This window comes from Panicum hallii, chromosome 8, assembly GCF_002211085.1.
Source record: "Panicum hallii strain FIL2 chromosome 8, PHallii_v3.1, whole genome shotgun sequence".
Taxonomy (NCBI): Eukaryota; Viridiplantae; Streptophyta; class Magnoliopsida; order Poales; family Poaceae; genus Panicum; species Panicum hallii.
The window spans coordinates 28,914,544-28,935,868 of record NC_038049.1 but is presented as its reverse complement, the minus strand read 5'-3'; positions in this window follow the sequence as shown (position 1 = coordinate 28,935,868).

Genomic DNA, 21,325 nt, shown 5'->3' with positions numbered 1-21,325 from the left:
TCAGTTGAATGCAGCTCAAGCCAGTCGCCACGGCGCTACTCAGATAATACTCACGTTTTGATGTGGCTGTGAGTTTTTAACTTAAATGGGGGCAAAACTATCAAACGCTTCTCACAAAAATTGGAGTCGTTTTGGGATGTAAGGAACTTCTAAAAAATGCCTATAGCTTGCGAAAGAAGTTTAAAAGCTTTAAATAAAGATCTAGCAAATCTAAAAAATGAGCAGGGATTTATGATGGAATCAAGCGATTGAAACTTCATTCCTTCAAAGAAACTGATTTGCACCAAAACTTTGTAAGGAAAGTCGTGTACCATGGCGATGGAGTAGGAGTTACAGAGGAGGAGCTGCTGAGGAGGGCTTGAGGTCGGCGCATGCTAGCCTCCCTTTGTCCCCATCAAAGATGATGATGAATCAAGTGGAAGCTATTTATGATACTTCCTTTTACATGATCCGGGGAGGATTCCCAAAGCTGTTAATGAACGGATCAATACTTGAATGAGCATGAGTTTTTTGCAAGTTATGGATAGTGACAACATCAATCACTACGGAGTTAAAAGGGCGTGCTTGGTTACACGTGGCAACCAACAATGCCTAACCGCAGCGGCGCCACAATAATTGGCTGTTGCGGCAGCCATAAGGAAAAACAACGCATGCATCCATGATTTGCACGGTGAAGTGTGGCGCCAATTTTCGGCACCCGCCACACCATGTCATGGCAGGTTGCGGCGTGCAACAGAGCATGTTCAAAGTTAGTTGTAATTTTGCAAACGAGCTGATAACTACTCGCTTCGTCCTATGAAGAGTGCGATTCCTCGTTTTAAAAAAATCTCACGGAGTGTAATTCTAGAGGTTGGATCTCAACTACCTGCCTAATTAAATTATTACATTTAATTTGCATGCCAAAACTACCCACATTTAGCAAACAAATAAGGGTATGAAAATCTTTTTATGCCACCACTAATATATCTAAAAAAAGATTAGAATTGCATTCTTCATCGGACGAAAAGAGTAGGCAGTGGTGTTTCCACTCGAGGAGCCGCCAGTCCTAGGCTCGAACCAGATTCACACAAAAAGGCCCCTGCCGAGCTTAGAGGCAGCTCTTTTTAATGATTTATTTTATTTCATCAACCTTTTTTCTTCCTCGGGTTAGCATTTTGCAATACAACAGAGGCGACCCAAAAGGTTACACTGTCCAGTTTTTAGTTTTTTATATTTCCAGCTACCGAACAGACTTACGGACAGAAAAGGCTTCGGCTCCACATAAATAGACACCACTGCAGATAAGTATTGATCAGACATTGGTAGAACCATTACACGCTGAGGTTGGGCCGGTAATATACACTAGCAAATTTCCTTGTGATGAAATCAACACACGCCACTTTCAGGTGTTCCCGGGTTGTCCAGCGGGAACCAGCCGAAGTGCCCCTCCTCGGCCTTTGCTGCAGAGATCGCATCCTTTATCGCAAACAAGACAGAGGATCCCAGGAAAAATGGTGGCTCTTCTACAGCCTTGGAAGAATGAATGGCCTTCGGATTTGGTAATCCCCTACGACGAAAGAGGCAACATGAAGCAAGTCAACAGAATAACAGAATCGAGCATATGGATATAATAACATCATGCGGTGACAAATAAATATGATACAAATGCTTAGTTTTTTTTTGAGGTCTAAGGCTGTCTCCAGCGATATCCTCCAAATCCCATCCTCTACATCCTTCATTTACAGAATTCTCTACAAGATTCTCTCATCTATATCTCATTTCTCTCCAACAACGTTCTCTAAATCTCGTTCTCTATACATTAAACCCTATATTAGAAACGTATTTAATTTTTATACGTACGTATTTATCATACCTCAAACGCTATGGACATATTTTATTTTTATTTAATTCAGTGTTTGAAACGTAAAGAAAAAATAGAGAAGAGGAGAGAGAATCTCTATTTTAGAGGACCATTTAGAGAACGCTGCTGGAGCAATAGAGAACGGAATCTTTCTCTATATATAGAGTACAGAACGCTTTACAGAACGCTGCTGGAGACAGCCTAAGGGCTGGTGGGATCCAATTTACCTTCAACAGTGAAATCTTGAAGTTCAGAGGTACATCGTTGACACTGGGTATTTTGTATGGGAGACCCAGGAGACCCGGGACCACAGGTGAAGAGGTGTCCAGGCCTGATCCATTTGTGGTTACTGTCCCCCCATTTTATCTCCACCAAAGCTACCCAACCCAAACCTTGGATGAGAGCTCCTTCAATCTGAAGTACTACGCCATGGTAAGCTACGACATTGGTAGGAGACATTGGTCTTCCACCTCCTTATTGGAACAAGAAAACATTTCCAGCTGTTGAGGAAATACCTGGCCAATATCAATTGTTGGATTAATTGAAAAGCCAAGATCCATAACAATATCGACTGTCCTTGTATGGAAATCCCCGGTTAGGGTTTCGACCTCAACTTCTGCAAATGCATCTCCATAGGTGAAATAGTGGTACGGAGTTCCCTTGCCGCCTGCCCAGTCAAAACCAATGTCTGGGGTGGCGTAAAACCCGTGCGCAGAGAGATCCACCCGCTCCACGTAGCATGCTTGAACCAACTGGCAAAATATAATGTCACAGATCAAAATGAATTTAGCTATACGTTTTATGAATGAAACACGATAATTTTTTAGTGTATTACTCCCTCCTCCCTGAAACGTAGGCGTTCTAGCATTTTGTGGACGGATCAAGGAGATGGTCAAATAACTAGAATAACCCTAATCAATGCCTGTTTCATTAATTCCTCAATTTACGGTGGGCTGTTGGGTAGCTGCTGTTTAACCTCCAAGCCCACCGAGAGATACCCCCGAGGTGGTAGATTGTAAATAGTGTGTCGCCGAGATCAGAAACTCGAAAGTGTAAGGAACATGAAACTTTAGATAGGTTTAGGCTGCAGTATGCGTAATACCCTATATCTTACGTGGTGGTTTCTATTACCTTAGATTGATGATCGTTTGGAGGGGGTCTCTGCTCGCCCTTATATAGTCTGGGGGACAGGGTTACGTGGAAATTCTAATCAAATACGAGCTTAGCTCCTACCCGAATACTATTCGGGTAGTTTCATTCTGTTTTGACTGGTACAACTGGTGTAGGGTGTGGGCCATATCCCATCCCTTGTCCTAGAATATGTATACCATGTGCGTAGTCCCGTGGTCTCAGGTCTGACAAGCTTCCGAGCTCTTCGTAGTCGAGTATTGCAGGCTTCCGAGTACTTCTAAAGGTGTCTTCGAGTTCTTCCGAACTTCACTTCAAGATGTCTTCCATGTACTTTCTTAGCTACATCGAGGCTGTGAGGTGCTCATGCCCCGAGTAGTTTCCAAGTCTTCTTTTATATAGGATGCGATGAAACTTGCACTCCATATGGAGTAGCCCCCGACTCTTAGGTTGAATAGAAGAATAAGACCGAGGGTCAAATTAGTCTTGAATCTTCTGCTCTTATATTCAAAAATTTTGAAAAATAAGCCGTCGATGACATGTGTCCAGCAGCCTCCGATTCTTGAATCCAAATCCCAAGGTTTGGAAAAAAGATCCAAAGAGTCGTGGCATGGATTGTGTAAAAAATTAAGAATTTGATTTGATGGTTAAAATGAGTACATTAGTTCAGAAATTCAAAAATCCCTTTTTTTCGGATAGCATCCCGGAAAAAATGGTTAAACAAATAACTTTCCCAAAGCAACCTGAAATTACAGCTCAAAATAAATCTTATCCCGAGAAAACTCTTCTCATTCCGCATAGTAATTGCTGGGCCACCACTGGTTATATAACCGTGCGGTGATTTAGGTTTACTTACCCTTTTGCTTATGCTTTCACTGCTCAAGCCCTTTGTCTTCCTCCATCTCGCAGCAGCCGCCGCAGCCTCCAGATTCAGATCCAGGCCAATCGCAGTTGATCTTCTCGTATTAGGAGTAGTCACCGAGACTTGCCTCCTCCTCTAGAGCGCTACTCCGCCACCCTCAATTCTCAACCCCCGAGCACATGCGAGTGAAGCGACTCGTGACAACAAGGATGGCCGGCAAAAAGGGCGCCACCAAGACGAAGGGGATGGATTCCCAGCCCGCCGCCACAGCGGGCGATGGGTAGAAAACAAGTAAGTGTTCTGAGGCTGACCTCAAAAGGCTGGTAGATGAGTGCTTTCTTCAGCCCAATGAGATAATCCAGTGGCGCCCTTCCACCGGTGATAAGAGGCCGTAAGAGAAGGCTGAAGAGGATAGTTTTGTTTCAATATTTTATTGAACACGGGTTAGCCCTCTGTTGTCTTCTCTTCCATTATGGCATCCAGCTCCATCATCTCAACCCCAATTCAATTCTTCACATCGCCATCTTTGTCCATTTCTATGAGGCTTTCTTAGGGATAGAACCCCATTTCAATCTTTTCTGCTACCTTTTTCACCGCAAGCCATAGCCCAATGAGGACAAAATGTATGAAGGCGGTGGGGTCGGAATCCAGCTGTGGCAGGGGATGGAAAAGTAGTACATCCCCTACAAGTTCCCAACTAGTCCGTCGGGGTGGAGGGAGAGATAGTTCTATATTGGAAACTATGAGCCCTCGCTTCCCGAGAGGACTACTGGCATGCTCAAGATTGCCGGCGAGTGGACCTTGGCGTGCCAGGACATGAGCCAAATTGAAGATCTACTCGGCATGATCAAGAAGCATAGAGATGCAGGAGTTATTGGAGCATCGGTGATGTACTCGTGGGTGGGCAGGTGAATCCAGCCGTTGCAGAAGCGTGCGCGGTTTGGCTTTGAGTACATTGGCCTCTTAGATCCATCTTGGTTTTCTGCAGAGCACATTAAGAAAAATGAAACCTTGCTGCAAGTAAGCTGTGTACTCACGGGTGCTGAAATCGTGCCATATGTGCCGAGCTTGTACCCAGCGAAGAATCCTCCCAAACAGGTAGGAGTAAGTAGTCATATGCTTCTGTTGAGTACTTCTGATATACTTTGTTTTGATTTAGTAGTGACAAGTCTTGAAATCTTACTGTAGGCTGATGTGAATGTATATTGGAGCATGCCTCCGATGCCGGACATTGACCGTCCGAGTCATATGATGCCGTCAGCGTTCCGGGCACCAAAAACCTCTCGACCCACTATCGATCCAGTTAGTGGGGAGGAAGATGAGGTATTGATGATGATCATACCTTGGCGGAGGTGATTAAAGGCAAGAGGACAAGGACCTCCTAGGAAGATGTGAGCTCTTCTCGTGGTGACCTTCTTCCTAGGCACTCAAAGAAGCCAAGAGTCGCCAGCCGGAAATGCAGGGCTTGTTAGAAACATGCCCTAGAGGTAATCATAGCGATGATCATATTTCGTTGTATCCATGATGTATTATGTGTTCATCGAATATCCATGAAAGGCAACTTGTATTGATTGCCAATTTCGTGAATTGTTTGTGAGACTCTTTACTTGTATGGTTATTCTAAAGCTGTTCCTAGTCAGAGTTCATGTATGGACACACATGAATATTAGACTAGCACATGTATTAGTTGATGATTGTGTTTCACAAGTCATAGACATGGAGATATCAAACTAATAATGTGGGCGCATGTATGACATGAGGCTGGACCGACCCAACTCGAGAAATAGTGATTTCTCATTACACAATGTGTATGTTGTGTCCTTAGACCTGAGAGTGTCGCATGTACTCAAGATTTGAACCGACCTACTTAGGAGCCAACAAACGCTACTCCGTAACTGAGTAGTCATAAAGGTAGTTCTCGGATTTGTGAAGAAGCATGCTGTGAGACATGGTCAGTCAAGATGGGATTTGTCCCTCTCTGCTTGAGAGAGATATCTTTGGGCCCCTCGAGTGATCGGATCAAGAAATGCATGGCCGTGCTAGGGTTAAGTGTTAACCAAAGATTCCGGATCACGGCATCGAGAAAGAGAGGTCAGCTTGGAGCTAGACCAAATATCGTGAGGCAAAGGGAATAGCATGTATATGAGATTATGTCAGCTCGTCTGATACCATTTTTGCGTGCGCATAGGAGTTGACATGTCTTGCTAGAGGTTGCTGTCAACTATTGGTCAAGTAGGAGTATTCGGGCCATGTCTGTTCGCGCGTGAGCCCATAGGGTCACACACTTAATGTGCTTGAAGCCTAATGAGGATATGATCCGAATTAGACTGGGCTTAGGTGCACTAATGGGCCTCGGTTATGAAGCCCATTAGTGGGCGCCTATAAAAGGAGGGGTGGGGGCGCATGGAGGGGCTAACCCTAATTCCACGTCTATTGGCAGCCATCTGTTCCCACGCCCGTGCCCATGGTTGCCCTTGCGGACCTAGCAGTCCGGATTGCGACGCTTCTTCCCCGTACGTGTGGATACCTTGGAGGTGCTGCATCTGCTGCACGAAGATGAGCCGCACGCGAGGAGGTCTTGCAACTACACTTTCGGCGATCAACTGCACTACCCCGATGCGCTACAGAAGTTCCGCACCCGCGCGTCTAGTGGTAATTCCATGATCTATAATAGCAGTTTTCCTATTTGATGCAGTGGAAATTTTTGTTTATCGCTAGCGTAGCCCACCTCATATCCCTTCAGTGGTATGAGAGCCGTAGCTGCTTTGTTCTAGGTTCAGATGTGTGCATATGGAGATATGCGTGGATGTAGATGAAACCCTAATCCCCGTTTCGTGTCCTCGCTACGATGGTCGTGTAACGACGTACTCATTCCGGTCGGGTATCCGCCATCGGAGTTAAGTGATTGTGGTAGAACCAACCTGAATTACACCAGCTCAAGTGCGCTGATCCTTTCTTGGAAGGCATTAAAGGCTCAACTGCACTTCAAACGGTGTAACCCCATGGTCTGTCGGGTAAAGTCCCGATAAAACCACCTATCACAGGATCAAAACAAGGTACCTCGCATGAAGGCGAGTCCAGAGATACAACTGCCAACCATTTTTACATCATAGGCATAATATTACATTAGTATTCAAACATCATAGCAAGACCTAGCTAGTACGAATTTGTACAATACTGTTTAGGTTGAAGTATCTGCAGCGGAAAACAAAACGCGACACTACAGACGTCGCACAACGGATGCTTGAGCTAAGCCAATGCTCAACATCACTCGGAGGGACCTGTGTTGGCTGGGGACGGATCCCACTCCACGGACCAACCATCGGGAAGAGCATAGGGCCATGGCACGGTTAGAGTAGAGTCCTCAGGGGGATTACTGTGGCAGAACCGTCTGAATTATTCCAGTTCAAGTGCACTAATCATCATTTACAAAGATAAGATGATCTCAAATGCACTTCAAACGGAACAATTCAGACGGTTCTGCCACAATTACCTGGAACAAAAGTCACAATGTAAGGCTGAGTATGCTAATACTCAGCAAGGCTTACCCGTTTCATAGAATACTTAGCCATATAACTAGATATGAAGGCTTTTAAAGGTTCTGAGTATAGTTTTCAGCTGAAAAGCAACAAAGAGTAGATCCTTAATTTCAACTTTTAGCTTTCAGGTTCTAGTTGATTATCCATTCTAGGTAAGCAACTATAACTATTCAAACATGGTAGAATCCTTTAAACAAACATCATCTTTGACCATCATCAGGTTGCTCTTGTTACTCTATATGGCAAAAGGATCAAGCAGTCTCAATCTCCACGAGAAACGGACGATTCTGAATCGAATTTCACAACCTTGCAAGGCAAACCTAACTCACACGCTTGGAACATCCAATGATTATTCCGAAGCAACCGTTTGCCTTTCATTCCGACTCGTGGATTAGTGCCACCACAAGCGACTGTAGGACCATATGCACATCCAAAGTGCAGGACGTACGTCTGTAGCGCGACTACATGATCGTACTCCTGTCCGCTGTGCGGAACGTACTCCCGCACGTCGGTGCGTGTGAAAAACAAAATTTATGAGTGGTGGGGGGTATGTCTATTCCTCGGGCCGATCGGTTACTAGGCTTACCGCTTACCATATTTCGCGGTATGTGGCTAGTACTTTCAAACGCTTAACCACCGCTACCACACACCGCGACCTTATCAATTTTTCATCAATACAGACGGGGTTCTTACCAAGGTCATGAATCATAATCACAACCCAGTCCGTCATTCTTATAGTGGTTGCAGGAATGTAAACATTTCAACTCCTAAAAAGCTCGCGAGTGACAGGAAATCACTCGACTTCTACCGGTCCTATTAGCTTAGCAGCTAGTCGGACTCAGGTTCTATTATTCAGTACCTAGGTTTCTAGGAATATGCAACTAGGGTTTCTATACAATTCCTGGAAACTTACATGCACAAGCAGGTATATATGAATATATAATTTGCAGTGTAATAAAATAGCGGTTTATGTCCGGGGCTTGCCTTCGTTGGTGGGGCTGGGGTCAGAGATGTCAATACTAAAATTGTTCGAACCGGGGTTCGGGGCTTCAGTTATATCTCCGATAATATTTCCGGGGTCTTCAGAATTATCCCTTTCTGGTTCTAGGATCAACTGGTAGTCTCCGTCAGCGAGAGTGGTCGAGTCTATATGATATGCAAACATTATAATTGAGGAATGTTCATGCTTTTATTTCACGATAAAGTTGCAATCCAATAAACAAACATTCTATTTAGCAGCATCTCATTCATTCTTATGTTGGGCAATCATTTATCGAGTATGAACATAATTACCTAATTACACTAAATGACATGTTAAGTTACCTTAAGTAACTATGCTAATTACATTAAGTGGTATTGGGAAAAGATCCTACTTTATTTAACTAATGCCCCTAAATTTTATCAATTAGATTAATGGTCTTCTTCAAAAATTATTATTATTTAAATTCTTGGTTAATATTAAAACCTTAAGTTAGGAATGATTACTGATTTGAATAAGCTTATCACAACATTCCTAGAATATTTTATTTAGTAGCTAATTCACTCAAATGTTGCATATATAAACATGAACTATTTTTATAAACTAATTTACTGCAGAAATGAAGTTGAAACTTTTACTAGGGACAAGCTGATCTGTATCTAAGCTACTGTAATTTTATCAAAGTTTTTATCCCTATAGCCATTATGCTATAAAATAAACAAAATTAGCATTATGATATTAAGATCTATTTATAACAGAAGTTTTACGCTAGATCTTGTGCTGAAATTTTGTGAACATGATAGACTACTCAAAATTAACTCTCTAACCTAAGTTCATAAATTTTCATAAACCAGAGCTTATTATTTTTGGATTATCTTTGAATCTAAGCCTAAATTCATAACTTAAGCTACTCTATGTTACTAATGTTCAAATTTTTATCATAGGTTATAAATACTGAAAGAAGGTTAGGGTAAAAATTTCAGCTACAAACACTAACAGATTCACCCTTAACTAAATCCTAAATCTCTCATCAAATTAAAACAAAGATACTTGAATACCATAGCTAGAAAATGGTGATGAGTCTACAAATTTTGCATGATACTATACATGGGATACACACCTTATGTTTCAAATTTCATTAACAGCACAGCTATGAATCAAAAGATCTAATTAACATATCCATTTCCTAGTATTAATTCTCATTCAAAATATTCACCTAATCAGTTCAAGGTTATAACACAAAAGTTGTAGAATTCGCTTCAAGGATTCAAACAAAACTAGTTTGATATTTTTCTGAATTTCCTACAAATTTCTACAAATTTCCAAATGTCACTGATTTTGAAATGAGGGGAGGGACTGGAATCTTGCAGCCAGGCCCTCGGAAAGATTCAAATCAACACAATTGGGTCCTTGCTCATCGGGACAGAGAGGCTGAGATGTGCCGGCCAAATTCCGGCGACGGTGGTCGCCGCCGGCGAGGGGGAACTGGCCAGGAATGTTCAGGGGACTAGGGCGGTCCTAGCTAGGGGTGATGTGCAGGTCGGGGTTGGCCGGAGGGGGTAGAACCACGGTGAACCGAGGCGGCAGCGATGGAGCTCAACCACGGCGGCGGTGTTCCGGCGTGATGGCTCACCGGTGGTGGACCAGAGGTGGGAGAAAAGCTCTAGGGAAGCAAGATGGTTCGGTTAAGCACCTTGGCGAAGGTCGGGGTGGTTGGGAAGGTAGATCTCCACGGTAGACCGAGGCAGCGGCGGAGAGGTCAGCGGCGACGGTGATGTTCCGATGATCGACGGCGATAATGGTCCTACACACGAGCAGCAGTGAGCCACGAAGAATGCATTGCCGCACGCAGTTGAAGCTAACAGCCACGGCAGGAGGTGACCCACGGCGATCATGATGACAGCGGAAGAGAAGGTCACCGGCGAGCGTCGGGATGGCAAAATTGGAGCTCAAAAGTAGTCGAGTGAAGGGCGGTGAGCTTCACGGGATCATGGCGAAGCTAGAGGAGGGGCTATCATGGATTGGGAGGAGCTGTGGTGGTCTGTCCACGGTGAGCGGAGAGATCGCCGGAGAAGAACTCAAGCGGCGACGGTGGATTTGAAGCTCGGTGTGAAGTGCAAGTGCAAGGGAGAGCGAAATGGAGGGAGGGGAAGCTACTGAGTGTTTTATACTAGGAAGGAAGGGTGGGTAAGCACGCACGGGCACTGGGCACGACGACGGCAAGGTGACGGCCGGGTAAAACTCGAGCAGAGGCGGGGCGGCGTGGCATGCGCGGGGAAGAGCCAGAGGGGAGGAGCTAGAGCGGCGGCCGGCCTAGAGGCGACGCAGGGGAGCTACTAGAGTAGAAAATGGCACCGGCAGAGCAGCAGCGATGGTGAGCAGCGGCGGCGACGGCAAGCAGCTGCTGGCGGCTCGGGCGGCGGCGTGGCGCGCTCGGGGGAAGCCAGCAGGAAGGAGAGGAGGCGGTGGCGGACTCAGGGGCAACGCGTGGGGGTCAGGGGTGGCAGGTGGGAGCCTCGGGCCGCGCGGCACGACGGCCTGCGTTGGGGCAGTCACGCGGCAGAGGGGAAGCAGAGGAGGAAGAAGAACGGGGGGGGGGGGGGGGGGGCAGGGGCTATTGTGAGATTTTAAAAATTCTAGGGACCTCTCTGCAAACCTAAATTTCCCACTGTTCTAAAGCTTAAATAGGAAAATGGTCAAAATAAAAGTTGTAGAACTTTTCAAAGCATACAACTTCTATTTAGGGTTCAACTACAAAAACTCAAGGGATGGAGCTTTATTTTACAACTTTGGACTCAACTTAAACTTTTCAAAGTTTTTGTCCTAAGTTAGATAAATTTCATGTATTTTTGGACTTAATTGCAAGTTCGGGTAATGTAATGATGAAAAACATTTTTACACTTTGACCCCTAGTGAAATTTAAGAGTTACCTTTGTAATTCAAACATTTTACACAAAAGGACTCATATTTTTTAAAATAATTACACATAAGTCCTTATTTTCACATATACACTCAAATTTCACACAGTTTAATATATACATTTTACATCCTTTTCTAATATTTTATGATTTTGACACCTAAGGTGTCACAGTGATACACGTAAACCCAGTCAAAGCAGGTGGAGATCAATGGGATTGGTCGAATCGAAACCTAGGATGAGTCACCAGATGCATATGATGAGTGGGGTGGCAGATTGGATTTGCTACTAGGGTGAGGAAGTTGCAGAAACATGCTGTTCGGTAAAAAAAATCATAACTTTTGCATACGAACTCGGATTGAGGCAAATTTTATATGAAAATTCATCTATAGAAAATTTTACACATGAAATTCAATCCCTTTGGTGTTTTGGCTGAAATTAGATTTCCCAAAAATGGCTTGGAAGATGGAGTTTTGGGCATTCAAAGTTTAGACGTCGTTGCTGTGGTAGAACCAATCGCTTGAATTATTCCGGCTCAAGTGCGCTAGTCATCACTATATAGGTGATACTAACTCAACGCACTTCAAACGGAACAACCCATTGGTCTGTCGGGTCACCGCCCGATTTAACCACGGTTACACGGGATCGAGGTAGGTTTACCTCGCATGAAGGCGAGTTTACAATCACACCACAGCTCACCAACTTTTAATTCATAGAAATATTAAACATTATTACAATCTGTTTCAAACTTAAAGTAATCTTATACAAACATTGTTTAAAACTACAAGCTATGCAAGCTTGTTCAGAGTCACAGTGGAAGAAATTAACACGTGACTACACACGTTGCGAAAGTTGACACCACGCTCAGCCCGAAACATGGCGTCGTTCCGGAGGGTCATTGCAAGCTGGGGACGGATCCCACTCCACGGACCAGCCAAACAGAACAGATAATGGCCAGGCTGGACTATCCGTTTGGTTCTCACAAGCCATACCTGAAAGACAGACTAGCAAGACTGAGTATGCTAATACTCAGCAAGACTTAACCGAGATTGGGTATACTTAGCCCGAAGCAAGACCATGGAGGATTGAGAGGTTCTGGTTTTCTTTTTGCTGAAAAGCAACAAAGAGTATGATCTAACTTTCATGTTTTAGCTTTCAGATTCTAGTTGTATTAACCATTCTAGGTAAGCCCCTATACTAGACAAGCAAGGTAGAGATTAGCATCCATCAAGATTATTTCAACAATAGTTACTGTTCTTACTCTATGTGGCAGAAGGAGCAAGCAGTCTCAATCTCTGCGAGAAATAGACGATTCTGAATCGAATTTCAAAACCTTGCAAGGGTAAACCTAACTCACACGCTTGGAACATCCAATGATTGTTCCGAAGCGACCATGTGCCTTTCATTCCGACTCGTGGATCAGGGCCACCACAAGCGACTGTAGGACCATACGCACATCCAATGTGCAGGACGTACGTCTATAGCGCGACTACATGACCGTACTCTTGTCCGCTGTGCGGAACATACTCCCGCACGTCGGTGCATGTGCGAAAAACCAAATTACGAGTGGTGGGGGCTATGTCCACTCCTCGGGCCGATCGGATACTAGGCTTACCGCTTACCATAATTCGCGGCATGTGGCTAGTACTTTCAAACACTTGACCCCGTCCATCATCCTTATAGTGATTGCAGAATACTAAACATTCAACTCCTATATCGCGCGAGTGGCAGGAAATCATTCGACTTCTGCCGGTCCTATTAGCGGAGCATCTATTCGATAAGGACTCAGGCACAATACATAGGTTCCTAGGATCCATGCATCTAGGGTTCCATTTCAACTTCTAGACTTAATGCATGATATAGATATATGAGTATGAAACTGTATAAGTGTAGTAATTTAAAATACTGGGTTATGCATCGGGGCTTGCCTTCTTGAGCTAGGCTGGGGTCAGGGATGTCAAAGACTTCCGAACCTTGGTTCGGGGTTTTAGTTAAATCCTCGGCGATATTCACCTGGTCTTCAGAAAACCTTTGCTCGAGCTCCTGGATTAGCTCATAGACTCCGTTGTTGAGTATCGCTGACTCTACATGATATGCAATGATTTGAATTAGGTGGTTCTTGAGTTAAAAAGTTTACTTCATGATAAAGTTGTAATCTAACAAATTGATAAACACAACTTCATAAAGAAAGAAATTTGAATTCAAACCTACTATTTGTATCTTAATTCAAGTATCATAATTATTTGGATTAATTGAATTAGGTTAACAAGTTTGATTTTTATTTTGAAATCCACAAAGGCTATGGCCTTGAATTTCTGTGGGTAAGCTTACTTCTAACAGATGAGCTTACTATGAATTTTTCATAAATTTCTGAAAAATAGAAACCAAAGCATTTGAATTAAGTTCAAATTTCAAGTTTAAATTCAAACCTTAGGCAAAACAGTGCCATAAATTCTTAAAAGATTTACTATGAACTACTCAATTACACAACATCACATGGTAAAAAGTTCTAAGCAGGAAAACCTTAGTAACATGATGGAATAGATTTAAACTATTTTAAGCTTGATTTGCATAAGTTTAAATTAGTTCAAGGTAGGGTTCAGTACTGCAAGTGAAGTTTTTACACAAACTTACTTACAACTTAACCAGGCTACACACCAAAAATCACAAGCAATAGAGCTAGTATGCAAAAGTTACACATAAGATACCCTTTTTCTAAACTTTAAAATAACTCAAAAAGCATTTGGTTTCAAACCAGACTCTAATAACCAAAGTTGTAGAACTAAACTTCTGGAGTACAACAAAACTAGTTTGACAATTTTTAGATTTTTCTACAAATTTCTATGGATTTTCAAAGTTGGCTGATTTGAAAGGGGGGTACTGATTTTTCACAGAAAGGACCTTGAAAAGGTTTGAATCCTTGCAATTGGGTCCTTGGCCGGGTTAAACAGAGAAGCCGATCGACGGCGACTAAATTCCGTGAGGGGGCTCACCGGCGGCGAGGGGAAAGTGGGGGAAAAGGTTCAGGAGCTCACGACGGTCACGGGGGTGGCCAGAGTTGAGGAAGAGAGGGGCTGAGGCGGCGAGTCGACAGTGAACAGAGGCGGGCGGCGAGGCTCCGAGGGACGACGGCGGCGTTCCAGTGGCCGGAGTGCAGGAGAGCGGCAGGGAAGTGGCTAGAAAGCTTCCACGCGATGATGTGGTGCTGGTGGTGTGCTTGGCAGGGGCTGAGAGGGGATGGAGCGTCGGGACGACGGCGAGACCGAGCGGCGGCGGAGCTCGACCTCACCGGCACGGTGGTCCGGGCTGTGTGGGCGCGGGGAATGGAATTGGACTGCTCAGTGAGCTTTAGTGGGTTGCGGCGGTGCTGTAGGAGCACTGGCTTGCGGGTGTGGGGCGGTGGAGGCGGCTGACGATGGCGAGCCGAGGCAGCGGCGGAGCTCCGGCGAGGGTAGTCGAGCGGAGGAAGGAAGGAGAAGCAATGCTGCGTGGTGGAATGGGTAAAAGAAGTCGAGAGGGACTCCTGAGCAAGCTTTAAGACCAGGAGAAGCACGGCACGCGTGAAGCAGCTGCTGGCAAGCCGGCGGTGTGCGTGGCAGCTGAGGCAGTGGCGGCGCAATGTGGAGGGGCGGGGGGAAGCCAGCGGAGGTCGGGCAAGCGGTGGGCGCGGGCGCTGGAGGGCACGTGGCGCGGAGAGGAGAGTCGTGGGGGCAGCTGGGGCTCGGGAAACGGCCGGCGAAGGCGGCGGGGTCACGGGCGCGAGCAGAGAAGGGGGAGGGGCTAGAGGTTGAAGACAGGGACCTATGTGCAATTTTTCAAAAATGCAGGAACTCCATTGTAAAGCCAAATTAACTTTCAAACCATAGCTCAAATGAAAATGTGCCCAAAAGCAAAAGTGTAGAGCTTAGCAAGATCTACAACTGTGCTTTAAGGGTCACCTTCAAAAGAGTTAAGGATTTGAATCTAATTTAAAACTTGGCAAAATTTGAAACTTCAGAGATATCCTATTTAAATTCTACACTCCAATTGAATCCTTAGGGTAGTTTCACTTCTCACAGAGGTTTAAAAGTAAGTACTTGCTTCTTGCAAAACAACCCTTTACATATTTTGATTTTACCTACCATTCTCACACATTTTGCACCAAAGGACCTAAATTTTCTAGAATTACAAAAAGACCCTTTTGCCTTTGCATTAAAGTTTTTAACACACATACAAAAGATCAAACACACAAACTCATACTAGAATCTAGTGTGTTTTCTTCCCAAGTACCTGAATGTCACAGTTGCGTCTAACTTGATCTTGCAGGATCATGTGTGATCAGTATGGCCCTTATGTGTATGTGATGCATGTATGTAATTTTCATGACCTGCGTGTCGTGAGTAATGTAATAGGACATGAGCGAAATGTATTGCTAATTTGTGTAATGGCCTGCATGCCAACCTGTGATGATCCAATCCAACAATGTAACTAGAATTCGATAGTTATAGTTCTTGGAGGTCTCGTCACTTGAAGGATGGCGCACATGGAACATGGAGATGGAGATCATCATGGTGGACAGATTCTATGGAGATGGAGATCACCATGTGAATATGGGCCATACTGATTCACAATTATGTGTTTGCCATTCTTATCGTTTTACTTCCACTTGTGATAATGTGTTTTCTGCATACGGTAGAAGTAGATCGATCGATCTCTCGCAATGTTTAAGTTTAAATGCCCTCCCAACTAAGCCTTGCTCCGTCGCGTGTCTTGTACAATTAGTGGCGGGTCTATGAAATTAGGGTGCCACTAGTTTTCCTTGACTTGATGAGTTTGTATCGGATACTTACACGCATAAAGGGTTGGTAAACTTAAACAAGGTCATCTTAACTGTTAAGGACCTTGGGGCATAAAGGTTGGGAGCCAAGACATAAAGATGTCACCCAACAACAAGGTTGGAGAAGCTGGGTTTCCCACTTGGCCAAGAGTTGGCCACTGATTTCATTCTTTCATCTTTACCGGCGAGCTATGGGAACTTCATCTCAAACTACCACATGCACGGGGCTGAAAGGGGCTTGAATGAGCTATGCGACATGCTCAAGGCAGCAGAAAGAGACATAAAAAAGAGCACGGGTAGTGGCCATGTGATGGCGGTCCAGAACAAGCCTAACTTCAAGAAGAATGGTACTTCTTGGATGAAGAAGGGCAAGGCTAAGGTTGAGAACCCCATGCCGAACCCAGATCCTAAGGCTAATACTGGACCAGTTACTGACACTGAGTGCTTTCACTGTCATGAAAAGGGTCACTGGAAGAGAAACTGCAAGGTGTACTTGGCTTCTTTGAAGAACCACGGAAGTAAGAGTATTTCCAAATCAGGTACCCTTACTGTTTATGTTATGGATATTTTGATTGCTGATTCTTTTATCAATTCTTGGGTATTGATACCGGATCGGTGGCTCACATTTGCAACTCGATGCAGGGGCTGACAAGAAGCAGAAGCGTGGCAAGAGGAGAAGTTGATTTCTGCGTGGGCAATAATGCAAGAGTTGCTGCGTTGAGCGTCGGGATGATGCAACTCCACCTCCCGTCAGGATTTATTATAGAGTTGAATAATTGTTATTTTGTTCCTAGTTTGAGTCAAAACATTATATCTCCTTCATGTTTGATGATGGATGGTTATTCGTTTGCGAGTGAAAACAATAGTTGTGTGATCTCTAAGAATGATATGTTTGTGGCTTCTGCGCCTATTAAGAATGGGTTGTTTGTTTTAAATCTTGATGATTCACCTATCTGTAATGTAAGTGCTAAAAGGCTTCGGCCTAATGATTTGAGTCCTACCTATATGTGGCATTGTCGTTTGGGTCATATAAGTGAGAAGCGCATGAAGAAGCTCCATTCGGATGGGCTTTTAACTTCGTTTCATTTTGAATCATACGAGACATGCGAAACTTGTTTGCTTGGCAAGATGACCAAGACACCATTCATAGGCTTTCCTAAGAGAGCATCGGACTTGCTGGAACTCATACATACTAATGTGTACGGACCAATGAGCATGACGGCTAGAGGAGGATTCCAATACTTCATAACTTTCACTGATGATTTGAGTAGATATGGCTATGTCTATTTGATGAAGCATAAGTTTGAAACCTTTGAAAAGTTCAAGGAATTTTAGAATGATGTTGAAAATCAACGTGGCAAGAAAATCAAGGCCTTGCAATCTGATCGAGAAGGCGAGTATTTGAGTTATGAGTTTAACAATCATCTGAAGAGTTGTGGAATTGTTCCACAACTCACACCGCCTGGAACACCTCAGAAAAATGGTGTGTCCGAGCGACATAATCAAACTTTGTTGGACATGGTTCGGTCGATGATGAGCCAGTCGGACCTACCATTATTGTTTTGGGGTTAAGCTCTAGAAACAACAGCTTTCACACTAAATAGGGTACTGTCTAAATCCGTAGTTACGACACCATATGAGATATGGACTGGGAAGACTCCCAGCTTGTCTTTTCTGAAAATTTGGGGATGTGAAGTTTTTATCAAGCAACTTCAGTCGCACAAGCTAGCTCCCAAATTGGATAGGTGCATGTTCGTGGGATATCCAAAGGAAACTTTAGGGTATTACTTCTACAACCGATTAGAGGGCAAAGTGTTTGTTGCTTGGAACGGTGTTTTCTTAGGGAAAGAGTTTCTCAAGAAGGAGAAAAGCAGAAATAAGGTGTATCTTGAAGAGGTTCAAGATGAGCCAATCGGGCAAGATTCAACAAGTGATGCTAATGTAATAGAACAAGTTGAGATACCCATGGCAAGAGAAGCACCACCGCAGCCATGAAGGTCGGCAAGGTTCCGTGTGGCGCGCGAGATATTATTGTTGGACATTGATGAGCCTGCAACATATGCAGAAGCGATGATGGACTCAGATTCCAAGAAACGGCAGAGTGCCATGAGATCCGAGATAGACTCCATGGGAGACAATCAAGTTTGGAACTTGGTTGACCCGCCTGATGGTGTTAAAGCCATAGAGTGCAGATGGATCTATAAGAAGAAGAAAGATATGGATGGAAATGTTCACATCTATAAGTCTCGACTTGTTGCAAAAGGGTTTAGACAAGTTCAAGGAGTTGACTACGATGAGACATTCTCTCCCGTAGCGATGCTTAAATCTATTCGGATCATTCTAGCAATAGCCATGTATTTCAATTATGAGATATGGCAGATGGATGTCAAAACAGCTTTCCGGAATGGAAACCTGGATGAGGACATGTATATGACACAACCCGAAGGTTTTGTCGATCTGACCAATGGTGGAAAGGTATGCAAACTTCAGAAATCCATTTATCGGTTGAAGCAAGCATCTCGGAGTTGGAATATTCATTTTGACGAAGTAGTCAAAGGGTTTGGTTTTCTTCAGAATGGAGACGAAGCTTGTGTTTACAAGAAGGAAAGTGGGAGCTCTGTTACATTTTTGATCCTGTATGTAGATGACATGTTGCTGATTGGGACTGATATTCCTATGCTAGAATCCGTAAAGACTTCACTGAAAAATAGTTTTTCCATGAAGGACTTAGGGGAAGCCGCGTACATTCTGGGCATAAGAATCTATAGAGATAGATCGAGAAGGCTTATTGGATTAAGCCAAGATACTTACATTGACAAGGTGTTGAAATGTTTCAGCATGGAACAATCAAACAGAGGGTTCTTGCCTATGTCACATGCTATACATCTCAGCAAGACTCAGTGTCCTTCAATGACTGATGAGCTGGATCCCATGAGCAAGGTTCCATACGCTTCAGCAATTGGATCTATCATGTGCGCGATGATAAGTACACGCCTAGATGTCTCATATGCTCTAAGTGCTACGAGCAAGTATAGTCTGATCCAGGTGAGAGTCACTGGACTGCAGTGAAAAACATTCTTAAGTACTTCAGAAGGACTAAAGATGTGTTCCAAGTCTATGGAGGTGAGGAGGAGCTCACTGTAATGGGTTACACTGATGCTAGCTTCCAAACTGACAAAGATGATTCAAAGTCACAATCAGGATTTGTGTTCACATTGAATGGTGGTGCTGTAAGTTGGAAAAGTTCCAAGCAGGATACAGTGGCTGATTCTACAATGGAAGCTGGGTACATCGCAGCTTCGGAAGCTGCAAAGGAAGGTGTTTGGATGAGGAAGTTCCTCATTGATCTTGGTGTGTTTCTGAATGCGTCCAGCCCACTAAAGCTCTACTGTGACAACAATGGGGCAATAGAGCAGGCTAAGGAGCCAAGGAATCACCAGAAGAACAAACATGTACTGCGGAAGTTTCACCTCAAATGAGAGTTCGTCAGACGGGGTGAGATCAAGATATGCAAGATGCACATGGATTTGAGTGTTGCTAATCCTTTGACAAAACCTCTTCCACAGCCTAAGCATGAAGTGCATATAAGAGCTATGGGTATTAGATATCTTCTAGATTAGACTCTAGCGTAAGTGGGAGACTGTTAGAAATATGCCCTAGAGGTAATCATAGACATGATCATATTTCATTGTATCCATGATGTATTATGTGTTCATCGAATATCCATGAAAGGCAACTTGTATTGATTGACAATTATGTGAATTGTTTGTGAGACTCTTTACTTGTATGGTTATTCTAAAGCTGTTCCTAGTCAGAGTTCATGTATGGACACACATGAATATTAGACTAGCACATGTATTAGTTGATGATTGTGTTTCACAAGTCATAGACATGGAGATGTCAAACTAATAATGTGGGCGCATGTATAACATGAGGCTGGACCGACCCAACTTGAGAAATAGTAATTTCTCATTACACAATGTGTACGCTGTGTCCTTAGACCTGAGAGTGTCGCATGTACTCAAGATGTGAACCGACCTACTTAGGAGCCAACAAACGCTAGTCCGTAACTGAGTATTAATAAAGGTGGTTTTCGGGTTTGTCAAGAAGCATGCTGTGAGACATGGTCAGTCAAGATGGGATTTGTCCCTCTCTGCTTGAGAGAGATATCTGTGGGCACCTCGAGTGATCGGATCAAGAAATTCATGGCCATGCTAGGTTAAGTGTTAACCAAAGATTCTGGATCACGGCATAGAGAAAGAGAGGTCAGCTTGGAGCTAGACCAAATATCGTGAGGCAAAGGGAATAGCATGTATATGAGATTGTGACGGCTCGTCTGATAGGATCTTTGCACGCGCATTGGAGTTGACACGGCTTGCTAGAGGCTGCTGTCAACTATTGGTCGAGTAGGAGTACTCGGGCCATGTCTGTTCGCGCGTGAGCCCATAGGGTCACACTCTTAAGGGGCTGGAAGCCTAATGAGGATATGATCCGAATTAGACTGGGCTTAGGTGCACTAATGGGCCTCGGTTGGGAAGCCCATTAGTGGGCGCCTATAAAAGAAGGGGTGGGGGCGCATGGAGGGGCTAACCTTAATTCCACATCTATTGGCAGCCATCTGTTCCCACGCCCGCGCCCACGGTTGTCCTTGTGGACCTAGTAGTCCGGAGTGCGATGCTTCTTCCCCGTACGTGTTAATACCTGGAGGTGCTGCATCATCTGCACGAGGACGAGCCACACGTGAGGTGGTCTTGCAACTACACTGCCGGCGACCAACTACGCTACCCCGGCGCGCTACAGAAGTTCCACACCCGCGCGTCTAGTGGTAATTCTGTGATCTATAACAACAATTTTCCTAGTTTATGGGGTGGAAATTTTTGTTTATCGCTAGCGTAGCCCACCTTATAAATCTCTTCAAATGTACCCATAGCTCTTATATGCACTTCATGCTCTCTACAAATGCACTAGAGTCTAATCTAGAAGATATCTAATACCCATAGCTCTTGTATGCGCTTCATGCTTAGGCTGTGGAAGAGGTTTTGTCAAAGGATCAGCAATATTCAAATCCATGTGTATCTTGCATACCTTGATCTCACCCCGTCTGACGAACTCTCGTATGAGGTGAAACTTCCGTAGTACATGTTTGTTCTTCTGGTGATTACTTGGCTCCTTTGCCTGCGCTATTGCCCCATTGTTGTCACAGTAGAGCTTCAGTGGGCTGGACGCATTCGGAAACACACCAAG